The sequence below is a fragment of the Octopus sinensis genome, linkage group LG14, assembly GCF_006345805.1.
Source record: "Octopus sinensis linkage group LG14, ASM634580v1, whole genome shotgun sequence".
Lineage (NCBI taxonomy): Eukaryota > Metazoa > Mollusca > Cephalopoda > Octopoda > Octopodidae > Octopus > Octopus sinensis.
In genome coordinates, this window is record NC_043010.1 from 29,730,553 (window position 1) to 29,743,052 (window position 12,500).

Genomic DNA, 12,500 nt, shown 5'->3' on the forward strand with positions numbered 1-12,500 from the left:
CACTCCTGCGAATATATATATATATATATATATATATATACGTGGGTATACTTATCGCTGAGAAATGGGTCGTGGGTATACTTATCACTGAGAAATGGGTAGATAAAGTAATTGAGGTAATCAGAGTATGTGACAGAATACTTAAGATTAGATTAGTGCTTCATCATAGTTTAGCAACCATTATATCGGCCTATGCTCCTCAGTCGGGGCTACCCGATGGACAGAAAGACCAATTCTATGACACTCTACTGCAGACTACCTCGTTGACGAACAACAGAGACCTTCTCTTTGTGGCTGGTGACTTCAATGGTCACGTTGGACGACATGCTGGGGGCTTCCATGGTGTACATGGAGGCTATGGCTATAGTTCCCGCAACGAGGAGGGAACCAGGCTGCTGGAGTTCTGTGATGCAAATAATCTTATGATTTGCAACACTAAATTCAGGAAACCTACCAGCTATCTAGTCACCTACCGATCGGGCCAACATACCAGCCAAATTGACTACATCCTTGCCAGGCAAAGGGAGAGATGGCTGCTTACAAATGCCAAAACCTTCCCAGGCGAAGAATGTACCCCACAACATAGACTGGTAGTTAGTGACTTTAGGATCAGGACTAGGAGGACAACCAGAAGACGACCAACATGGAGAAGAAGGATCTGGAAGCTTAAAGATCCTGCGAATGGACAGAGATTTAGGAACATGCTACTTGAAGCCTTTGACGAAGTAGAAGGGGATAGAGTATCACATGGAGTAGAAGGCAACTGGACGTTTCTAAGGGACAACCTGCTGAGAGCCACTGACCAGATCTGTGGCTGGTGCAAAGTCCCCTCTCATCCCAAGGTAACGTGGTGGTGGAACAGTGTTGTAGACAGGGCTATTAGAGAAAAGAGACAGACTTGAAAGGACTGGAAGAATGGTGATAGCAGGGAATTGTATCAGACAGCCAAAAGGGAAGCTAGGAGACAGGTCTATCTAGCCAGAGGGGAAGCAGATAAGAAAAAATTTGCCAATGTTCTGTGCCGACAGTGTGTGAGAGAGAATTGCGATGTGGTAGGAGAGAAGTGTGTTTGCATGGAAGATGGTTCACTTGCGCTAAATGAGGATGTAAAGAGAGAGGTTTGGAGACGCCACTATGAAAGGTTGCTGAATAAAGAAAATGAATGGGATAAAGAGAGTCTGCCGAATGTTGACCCAACAGAGGGACCAGCTATCCGAGTTGACAGTTCCTTGGTAGTTAAGGCAATTAGAAGCATGAAGACAGGGAAAGCCCCAGGCCCATCAGGAATCACTGCAGAGATGCTCAAAATATCTGGTAGTGTCGGTTATAGCCTAGTCACACGAATAGTTAATCAGGTGATACACGAAGGAGTCATACCCAATGACTGGTGTAGCAGCATAATAGTCAACTGCTACAAAGGTAAAGGTGACGCCCTAGATACAAATAATTACAGAGGTATCAAGCTGTTGGATCAGGTAATGAAGATTACAGAGAGGGTCATAGCCCAACTAATTAGAGAGAGAGTTAGTTTAGATGAGATGCAGTTTGGGTTCGTGCCAGGAAAAAGCACCACTGATGCTATATTCCTGGTAAGGCAGCTGCAGGAGAAATACCTAGCCAAAGATAAGCCCCTGTACCTGGCTTTTGTTGACATGGAGAAAGCCTTCGACAGGATCCACCGATCCCTTATCTGGTGGTCAATGAGGAAACTAAGGATAGATGAATGGTTAGTGAGAGCTGTGCGAGCCATGTACAGGGACGCTGCTAGTAAGGTGAGGGTTGGCAACGAGTACAGTGAAGAATTCAAGGTAGAGGTAGGGGTCCACCAAGGATCAGTCCTCAGCCTCCTCCTATTTATCATAGTCCTCCAGGCAATAATGGAGGAATTCAAGACAGGATGCCCCTGGGAGCTCCTATCTGCTGATGACCTTGCTCTAATTGCTGAGTCACTATCAGAACTGGAGGAGAAATTTCAGGTGTGGAAGCAAGGATTAGAATCGGAGGGCCTTAGAGTCAATCTAGCTAAAACCAAAGTCCTAATAAGTAGGAAGGTAGACAAATCACAAACGCCTTCAGGTAGATGGCCCTGCTCGATCTGTAGAAAAGGTGTAGGTAGAAACTCTATAAGATGCACCAAGTGAAAGCTATGGACACATAAGAGGTGCAGCAATGTCAAAGGAAGGCTAACTAGGAAGATAGTTTTTGTATGTGGCAGATGCTCAGGAACAATAAACACTGAAAATGCTCTGAGACCAACTTCTGTCACTTTCCAGGGAGAAAAACTAGAAATAGTTGATAGCTTCCGTTACCTAGGTGACCAAGTCAGCAGCGGGGGTGGGTGTGCTGAAAGTGTAACTGCTAGATTAAGAATAGCTTGGGCAAAGTTCAGAGAGCTCTTACCTCTGCTGGTGACAATGGGCCTCTCGCTCAGAGTAAAAGGTAGACTGTATGACGCATGTGTACAAACAGCCATGCTACATGGCAGTGAAACATGGGCTGTGACTGCTGAGGACATGCAGAAGCTCACAAAGAATGAAGCCAGTATGCTCCGATGGATGTGTAACATCAGTGTTCATACTCGACAGAGTGTAAGTACCTTGAGAGAAAAGCTGGACCTAAGAAGCATCAGATGTGGTGTGCAAGAGAGACGTTTGCACTGGTATGGACATGTGGCGAGAATGGATGAAGATAGTTGTGTGAAAAAGTTCCACACCCTAGCGGTTGAGGGAACCTGTGGAAGAGGCAGACCCAGGAAAACCTGGGACGAGGTGGTGAAGCACGACCTTCGAACTTTAGGTCTCACTGAGGAAATGACTAGAGACCGAGACCTCTGGAAGTATGCTGTGCGTGAGAAGACCCGGTAGGACAAGTGAGACCATAACCTAAGGCCTTCTACACGGGATGTAGCCAGTTCACTTATGCATACCTTCCCTTCTTGGGACACAAAACTCTACTTGTGAAGACCTGTTGAGGCAAGTGAGAAATCAGAATCGAAATCGATCAATGGAAATTGCAGCTGAGTTACCAGTACCGGTGGCACGTAAGAGAACCATCCGAACGTGGCCGTTGCCAGCGCCTCCCCGACTGGCCTCGTGCCGGTGGCACGTAAAAAGCACCATCTGTTCGTGGCCGTTGCCAGCAGTGCCCTGACTGGCCTCGTGCTGGTGGCACGTAAAAAGCACCATCCGTTCGTGGCCATTGCCAGTATCGCCTGGCCCCGGTGGCACATAAAAAGCACCATCCGTCCAACCCATGCTAGCATGGAAAGCGGATGCTAAACGATGATGATGATGATGATGATGATATCATCATCATCATCGTTTAACGTCCGCTTTCCATGCTAGCATGGGTTGGACGATTTGACTGAGGACTCGCGAACCAGATGGCTGCACCTGGCTCCAATCTGATCTGGCAGAGTTTCTACAGCTGGATGCCCTTCCTAACGCCAACCACTCCGAGAGTGTAGTGGATGCTTTTATGTGCCACTGGCACAAGAGCCAGTCAGGCGGTACTAGCAATGGCCATGCTCAAGTGGTGTTTTTTACGTGCCACCTGCACAGGAGCCAGTCCAGTGGAACTGGCAACGACCTCGCTCGAAGGTTTTTCATGTGTCACCGGCACAAGTGCTAATGAGGTGATGCTTGTAATGATCACGTTTGAATGGTGCTTTTTATGTGCCACCAACACAGAAGCCAGTCAGCTGCTCTGGCAGCGATCATGCTCAGATGGTGCTCTTAGCACTCCACTGGCATGGGTGCCAGTCATTGAATTTGTGAATTTGATTTGATTTCGATTTCACTTGCCTCAACAGGTCTTCACAAGCAGAGTTTAGTGTCCAATGAAGGAAAGATACACATAAGTGGACTGGTTACACCCCTGGCATAGGCCAAGGGTTATGGTTTCACTTGGCTTGCTGGGTCTTCTCATGCACTGCAAATTTCCAAAGTTCTTGGTCACTAGTCATTGCCTCAGTGAGGCCTAATGCTCGAAGGTCGTGATTCACTACCTCATCCCAAGTCTTCCAGGGTCTACCTCTTCCAAAGGTTCCCGCAACTGCTAGGGTGTGGCACTTTTTCACACAGCTATTCTCATCCATTCTCGCCACTTGGTCATACCAGCGCAGTCGTCTCTCTTGCACACCACATCTGATGCTTCTTAGGTCCAGCTTTTCTCTCAAGGTACTTACACTCTGTCGAGTATGGACACTGACATTACACATCCATCGGAGCATACTGGCTTCATTCTTTGTGAGCTTCTGCATGTCCTCAGCAGTCACAGCCCATGTTTCACTGCCATGTAGCATGGCTGTTTGTACACATGCGTCATACAGTCTACCTTTTACTCTGAGCGAGAGGCCCATTGTCACCAGCAGAGGTAAGAGCACTCTGAGCTTTGCCCAGGCTACTCTTATTCTAGCAGGTACACTTTCAGTGCACCCTCCCCCGGTACTGACTTTCTCACCTAGGTAACGGGAGCTATCAACTATTTCTAGTTTTTTCTCCCTGGAATGTGGTGGAAGTTGTTCTCTGCACATTTTTCAATGTTTATTTCTCCTGAGTATCTGCCACATACAAAAACTATATTCCCAGTTAACCTCCCTTTGATATTGCTGCACATTTTATGTGTCCATAGCTTACACTGGGTATATCTTATAGAGTTTCTACCTACGCCTTTTCTACAGATTGAGCAGGGCCATCTACCTGAAGAGATTTGTGGTTTGTCTGCCTTCCTACTTATTAGGACTTTGATTTTAGCTATGTTGACTCTAAGGCCCTCCGATTCTAATCCTTGTTTCCACACCTGAAACTTCTCCTCTAGTTCTGATAGTGACTCAGCAATTAGAGTAAGGTTGTCAGTATAGAGGAGCTCCCAGGAGCATCCTGTCTTGAATTCTTCTGTTATTGCCTGGTGGACTATGATAAATAGGAGGGAGCTGAGGACTGAACCTTGGTGGATCCCCTACCTCTACCCAGAATTCATCACCGTACTCGTTGCCAACCCTCACCTTACTGACAGTGTCCCTGTACATGGCTTGCACAGCTCTCACTAACCATTCATCTATCCTTAGTTTCCTCATTGACCACCAGATAAGGGATCAGGGGACCCTGTCAAAGGCTTTCTCCATCTCAACAAAAGACAGGTACAGAGGTTTATCTTTGGCTTGGTATTTCTCCTGCAGCTGTCTTACCAGAAATATAGCATCAGTGGTGCTTTTTCCTGGCATGAACCCAAACTGCATCTCATCTAAACTGACTATATATATCTATATATATACATATATATATAAAATCGAAAAAGAAAAACAAAGAAAAAAACAACAACACAAGGACAAGGTACATGCAAAGTATTAAAAAACAGAAAGGTTGTTTTAGATTTCAAGCAAAGCTCTTCTTCAGAAACAGGAGACAGAAGAAAGAGAAAAGAAGATGGAGGAAAAAATATCGCCAACAATCCACTTGTAGCTACATTTTGATTTTTTTATCTTTTTACATTTTTCAGTCAATATACTGCAGCCATGCTGGGGCACCACCTTCAGAAATTTAATCAAACAAATTGACCCAGTGTCTTTTTCTTTCAAAGCCTGATACTAATTCTACTGGTCTCTTTTGTCCATCTGCTGAGTTATAGTGATGTAAACACACCAACACCAGTTATCAAGTGGTGGTGGAGGGGACAAACACACACATATACACAACAGGCTTCTTTCAGTTTCCAACAACAAGATACACTTACAAGGATTTGGTCAATCCAAAGCTATAATAGATGTGCCCAAGATACCACACAGTATGGCTGAATCTGGAACCATGTGGCTGAGAAGCAAACTGCCTACAACTCAGCCACACACATATAGATTGGGATAAAGTATCCAGGTAGATACCATTCGAGCACTCAGTAATGGCAAACCACATTGAGTGTTAAGGAACACTTAGGATTACTTAAGGTAAGCACTCCCAATGTAATTTATCTGATGGGTAAATCCTGGGTCACTTCACTGGATTGAAACATAGCCATCTCACAATTGTGAGATGTCTATGCAACAGAAACATGCTTCAAACACATTTAAATCAAAAATGCTGTGTAATTGACTACAAAAAAAATGTAGATGTTTGAAAGCTGAATTCATTGTAATTGTCTTAAGGCGCATGGCTAAGTGGTTAGAGTGTCGAGCTTAGGATCGTGAGGTTGTGAGCTCAAATCCCGGACCGGGCTGCGTGTTGTGTTCTTGAGCAAGACACTTTATTTCACGTTGCTCCAGTTCACTCAGCTGTAGAAATGAATTGTGACGTCACAGGTGCCAAGCTGTATTGGCCTTTGCTTTTCCTTTGGATAACACTGGTGGCGTGGAGAGAGGAGGCCGGTATGCATGGGCGACTGCTGGTCTTCCATAAACAACCTTGCCCGGACTTGTGCCTGGGAGGGTAACTTTCTAGGTGCAATCCCATGGTCTGTGTCGTGGCTTAAGGGGGTCTCAGAAAATACACACACACACACACATGTATGTAGCGGGATGTGTAGCAAAAGGTGTTGTTGATGCAGTAGATGAAGATAAGCATGCTGAATGACATCAAAGTAAAACAACGAGGAAAGCATCAGAATGTAGTTTCAATAATTTATTTGCTCAACATTTGCATTTACGTGTTGGATACACAAAGTTTGATTCACAACATCAATGAAGCTACCAACTGTTTCGAGTTGGCAACGTAAAAAGAAACAACAGGAGAAATAGCATGTCAATGTAATGAGGTAGTACAAGGCATGTTTTGTGTCTGTGTGCACGTTAGTTATTTGGTCGTGTCGTGTTGTCTTTCTGTCCGTATTCTGCTGGTCACTGCTTCCTCATGGCCTGCCATTTGGCTTTCTCTCTTGACTGCTTGCCTGTTGCTAGTTGTCTAACTGTATTTATAATGGTCTTCCTAGCTAGAACAGACATACCATAGGAGTAATTTTTACTTATGTAGGCCTTCTGCTGTCCAGTTCAACCTTCAGTGACATAACTCAGGTCAGAGGTTGAATGGAAATCCATCCATCACTTTTTGACAGAACAAAGAAATTTCTTTCATGCTTGTTTGGCCAGTGGTAGGTTGAGTGAGCAAGAATCCTTAGATTCAGTTTCAAATCTCAGCTTGGAAATTGAAATGTTAACTTTTTGGAGTATACATACATATACTCTTACTTAGCCCTTCCTGAGATTTGAAACCAAATACACCTGCTTGTGGCTTGTTAAAACAAGCAAGAAAATCCAGATGATTGATGGGGAAACACTTGACCCCCAAGAACCTATGCTGATCAAGGAGAGGTCAGTCCTTTGGTTAGGGTTTGACCTACATTACTGACTATAGTCTATATAACAGAGAGCATTTCCTATCTCTCTCCCTTTTGTATCAGCCAAACCAAGGAGCAACAGCCTCTTTTGCATCAGCCATAACCAAGAGCAGCACTTTCCCTTTGCCCTCACTTGACATACAAAAACAAGCTTTTGGCCATAAAAAAGACGATGCCACCTTTATCTTCTCTTCCTTTCTAGTCAGCACTGTGCATTCCTTACTGTTTCCCTCTCTGCTGGCAGACAGCAACTTCTACACTACCAACTAACAACCAGTGAGCAAACTTGTTGTCACTGCCACTACAATTACTGCTGTATCTCTAACTACATGTTGGGCAAATGAATAAATATATGTAAATAATATTTCTTCCTTCTTGGTGTTGATTCTTCGATGTTTACTGGTTACTCCAATGCAAGAACCTTCAGGTGTTACATCTCCACGCTACATTTGGTAGTCAGCTGCATCATATCAACATGATATGGCATGTCACTTCAGCTCACTACAAATGGTGACCCCGACATGATTCTACATGTTCTGTATCCGTTACATTGCACATCATTTCGCTGCATCGCACGACATTGTGAAAACAAATAAAACAGCCTTCATCATATGCCTATTACATATATATATATATATATATATATATATATATATATATATATATATGCATATATATAATATATATATATATATATATTATATATATGTGCTACATATATATATATATATATATATATAGGCTATATATATATAATGTGCTTACATATATATATATATATATATATATATATATATGAATATATATATATATGTGCTTACATATATATATATATATATATATATATATATATATATATGCATATATATATATATATATATGCATATATAATATATATATATATATATATATATATATATATATGCATATATATATATATATATATATATATATATATGATATATATATAATATATATATTATATATATATATATATATATATATATATATATATATATATATATATATGTATATATATATATATATATGTGGTGTGCTTACATATATTATATATATTAATATATATATATATATATATATGATATGTATATATATATATATATATATATTATATATATATAATAATATATATGTGCATATTTATATATGCTTACATATATACATACATACTACATATTATATATATATATATATATATATATATATATAGTTGAGTTGAAATGTATTCCATTAGGAATGTATTAGAGTACAAAATAGAGATCTTAGAATTACCAAACAGCCAGCAGTATTACAGTATACTACTAATTCTAGGCTTAGGCATTCCTTGTGTGTGAAAATAAAAAGGAAAGAAAAAATAGAGTCAAAAAGAAGAGGGAGTGTGATTTGACAGCTGTCTCATAACCACTATACATGTTTCAATACAACATAGATCCACATATATACAGGATTTGAATTTAAATTAAGTCACAGTTTACCTGTATAATAGGACCTAGTTGTATCTTCTCAGATGATATATAATCACTGTCTCCGTAAGTAAATGTTTGATTTCAATGCTATCACATTCAACTGCTTCCTATATGGAGATTATACAAGTAAAACACATGGTGAAAAAATGTATATGAAGTCAAACAATTACAATCAAAGAATGTGTACAATAAAAATCAACACATCAACAAAAGAAATGGAAGAGGAGCTACCAGTTCAGAGTAATTCCTTTATCAAAGATGAGTAAAGGAATAAGAGACGTTGATGAAAAATAGAAATGATACCAAATTTATGATGTTTACATTGCAGCTTAGTGCAAAAAGGAAGTTGGAGTGTGGGATAGGAGGGGTGGCAGTGGAGACACAATCTGGTTTATAGTGAAAGTAATTAGGGAAGAAAGAGTGAGAGTGAGTGAGAAAGAGAGAGGAGAGAGTAAGTGGTATTTGTCGAAATATCTGTGATTTAGTTCAGGAGTTCCATCAATTTGAAAACCTTGAGATGAAAATCTCAGGCATTTAGGTACTTTATTTCAACTTGTAACTTATAAGCAGCTTTACTTGGATTTCATTCCATTTAATATTGCAGAGTAAGGAAAAGATTGCAATAATAAACATTCTATATTCTCTAACACATATATTACACACTTCTGGTAAAACTGTGTGGGCGTATAGCTAGTTGTGGGAGCTGTCCTAAAAATATCATTGTCAATGCCATCTTATAAGTGTATAAGTTCTTTGAATGTAATTCTATTTGATTCATATAGCACAACTGACTAAATTTCAACATGCGCATCAAAAACATACAGGTGAAGGACATGTAATGTTTTGGCACAGCCATTTTGGTACTGCTTGTTTGGCATCGCTTATTCGACACTGATTTTATTTGACATCAGATGTTTTAATGTTTCTCTCATTCTCTGTTTATTTGTCTGAGCATATTTCTCTTTAAATGTATGAGGAGAGGGAAAGTGTTTATGTTAATAATGTTCAATTAATAAATTATAATTTCTCTTTCTCACTCTTTTTATTTGTATGCGTATATTTCTGCTCATGTATGTAGTGTATGAGTGTTTGCCTCTATTACCAAAACGTCGTCACCAAAACAGGTTGTATGTCCAGTCAGCTGTGCTAAATCAGCAGTGTCCAAACAGCTGTACCCAATTACCAAATTCTGTCTGGTGAAAAAGAACTTGATAGCAATAAAGATGGTTAAAAAAATTATTTGCAATCATCAATTGCAAAGCATAATATATTCCATATCCATATGTGATATAGTTTGGGGAAATGAAGTGATCCTCACCATCTTATGGTACATCAAAGTAGTATACATCTTCATAAACAAAAAGCAAAGGATACTGTAAGACATCATATGAACAATGAGATTCATGGAAGAATTTTATACTGCTGTTACAACACTTCCAAAACAATATCTCAGATACCCTGATCATTTGCAACAATAATAACTGTTACTGTAATACACTAAGAAACCTTAAATCAATGGAAGTGCTATCTGATCTTTTTTCGGTGTTGACGGAACTTGAAAATCCAGAGTTGAAAGTACATTTTAAAGCACACCAAAAGCATCTGACAAAAATTCTTTATATGAAGCACTTGAAATATCTTCAAAGACTGTGCATGTGCAGCTCTTGTTGAAACACTGTACTTCTTTTTGACATATATATATATATATATATATATATATACACACATGCATATATTTATGTTTGTTTTTATGTTCAGTTATAATAAACACAAATTTACATTAATCTGATGGGTTACTCTATACTTTTGTAGAGACCAAATTTATTACTCTTAAACAAGAATGTTGATGACAGTGACTTCAAAGTTTTGACCAGCTCACCGAAAGGCTACATAAAAGCAAGACGAACTCTAATGCATCACAAACTGACAATGGCTTAGCTGGCTGAAACTTTGAAGTCACTGTCAACAAAATTCTTGTTTAAGAATAATATACGTGAGTGTGTATATATATATGTGTGTGTGTGTGTGTAAAAACTGTGGCCCTTTATTTTGTAAAGGTTGGAGAGAATACCAATATTTTGCGATAAATTTGTCCTCGTGCTTTAAAAATTATCGTAAACTCAATGTCTCCGAAAATTTTTGCCCCAAATGATGCCATTTGCAAAGTACAATTGTATGCTTGAAGATTTTGATTCTTAAGGAAGGCAGTGGGCTGGCAGAATTGTTAGCACGCTGGGCAAAAATGTTTTGTGGCATTTTGTCTGTCTTTTCATTTTGAGTTCAAATTCCGCTGAGGTTGACTTTGCCTTTCATTCTTTGGGGTCAATAAAATAAAGTACCAGTTGAGTACTTGGGTCAATATAATCAACTTATTCCCTCCCTCAAAATTGCTGGCCTTGCACCAAAATTTGAAATTAATATTTTGATTCTTAAGTGGTATGCAAAAATTTTGTTCATATAAATTCCAAGTTCTGGTAACTCAATCAGAAGCAAATGAACAATGTATGCCCAATGATTCCTTGTCACATTTTATACAGAAAGTCCAAGGCTAGGATTTTCTCAGATGCATAACCAAGATTAGGATCAGACTGTTGTGCGAATGTTGCTTCTACTGCTGCTGCTTTAACAATCTTTATTCAATCAATATATTCAGTAAAAATGGCAATGGAACAGCCTGCTTGTGAAATTAATGTGCAAGTGGCTGAGCACTCCACAGACATGTGTATCCTTAATGTAATTTTCAGGGAGATTCAGTGTGACAAGGCTGGCCCTTTGAAAACAGGTACTACTCATTTTTGCTAGCTAAGTGAACTGGAACAACAGGAAATAAAGTGTCTTGCTCAAGGACACAATGTACCACTGGGAATTGAACTCACAACCTTACAATTATGAGCTGAATATCCTAACCACTTAGCCACATGCCTTTACCAGTCAATATATACTGAAAGTATAACAAGGTAGTCAGTACATGGTCACTCAACATGTTAGAAATAGCAGCCAAATTTTTCTCAGCTTGTCTTAGAGAATGACATACAATACATTAGACACTAAACTCTGCTTGTGAAGACCTGTTGGGGCAAGTGAAATCGGAATCGAAATTGAACCAATCCTATGACTGGCACCCGACAGTTGCCAGTGCTGCTGGACTGACTCCCATGCAGGTGGCAAGTAAAGAAACACCGTTTCGATCCTGTGCTTGAGGAGACCTATTGAGTCAAGTACATCAACATCAAAAATCAATGGAAATTGTATTTGTGATCCCTGTGCCGGTGACACATAAAAAGCACCATCTGAACATGGCCGAAGCCAGCGCTGCCTTGACTGGCATCCGTGCCGGTGGCACGTAAAATGCACCAATCCGATCGTGGCTGTTGCCGGCCTCGCCTGGCACATAAAAAGCACCCACTACACTCACGGAGTGGTGGGCGTTAGGAAGGGCATCCAGCTGTAGAAACACTGCCAGATCAGACTGGGGCCTGGTGCAGCCCCCTGGCTTCCCAGATCCCAGTCGAACTGTCCAACCCATGCTAGCATGGAAAACGGATGTTAAACGATGATAATGATGATGAATACATCTCTCAAATAACATGGGAAGGTTGCATAGGTGTTTGATCAGGGACAACATGGCACTAAACAACAATCCTGCTGCTGCAACTTCTCCACCTACAACTACTAGTACCACCACCAGTG

The 12,500-nt window shown here is 40.3% G+C and overlaps 1 protein-coding gene across 1 annotated transcript in view; it reads right to left on the minus strand.

The window, feature by feature from the left end:
- The window catches only part of LOC115218766 (endothelial zinc finger protein induced by tumor necrosis factor alpha-like), a 19,634-nt gene extending 10,396 nt beyond the window's left edge, over positions 1–9,238 (minus strand). Inside the window, exon 1 of the mRNA XM_036508797.1 lies at positions 8,820–9,238. The gene's annotated coding sequence lies outside the window, so the exon portion shown is untranslated. The remainder of the gene's footprint in view (positions 1–8,819) is intronic.
- Between the last annotated feature and the right edge of the window lie 3,262 nt (positions 9,239–12,500).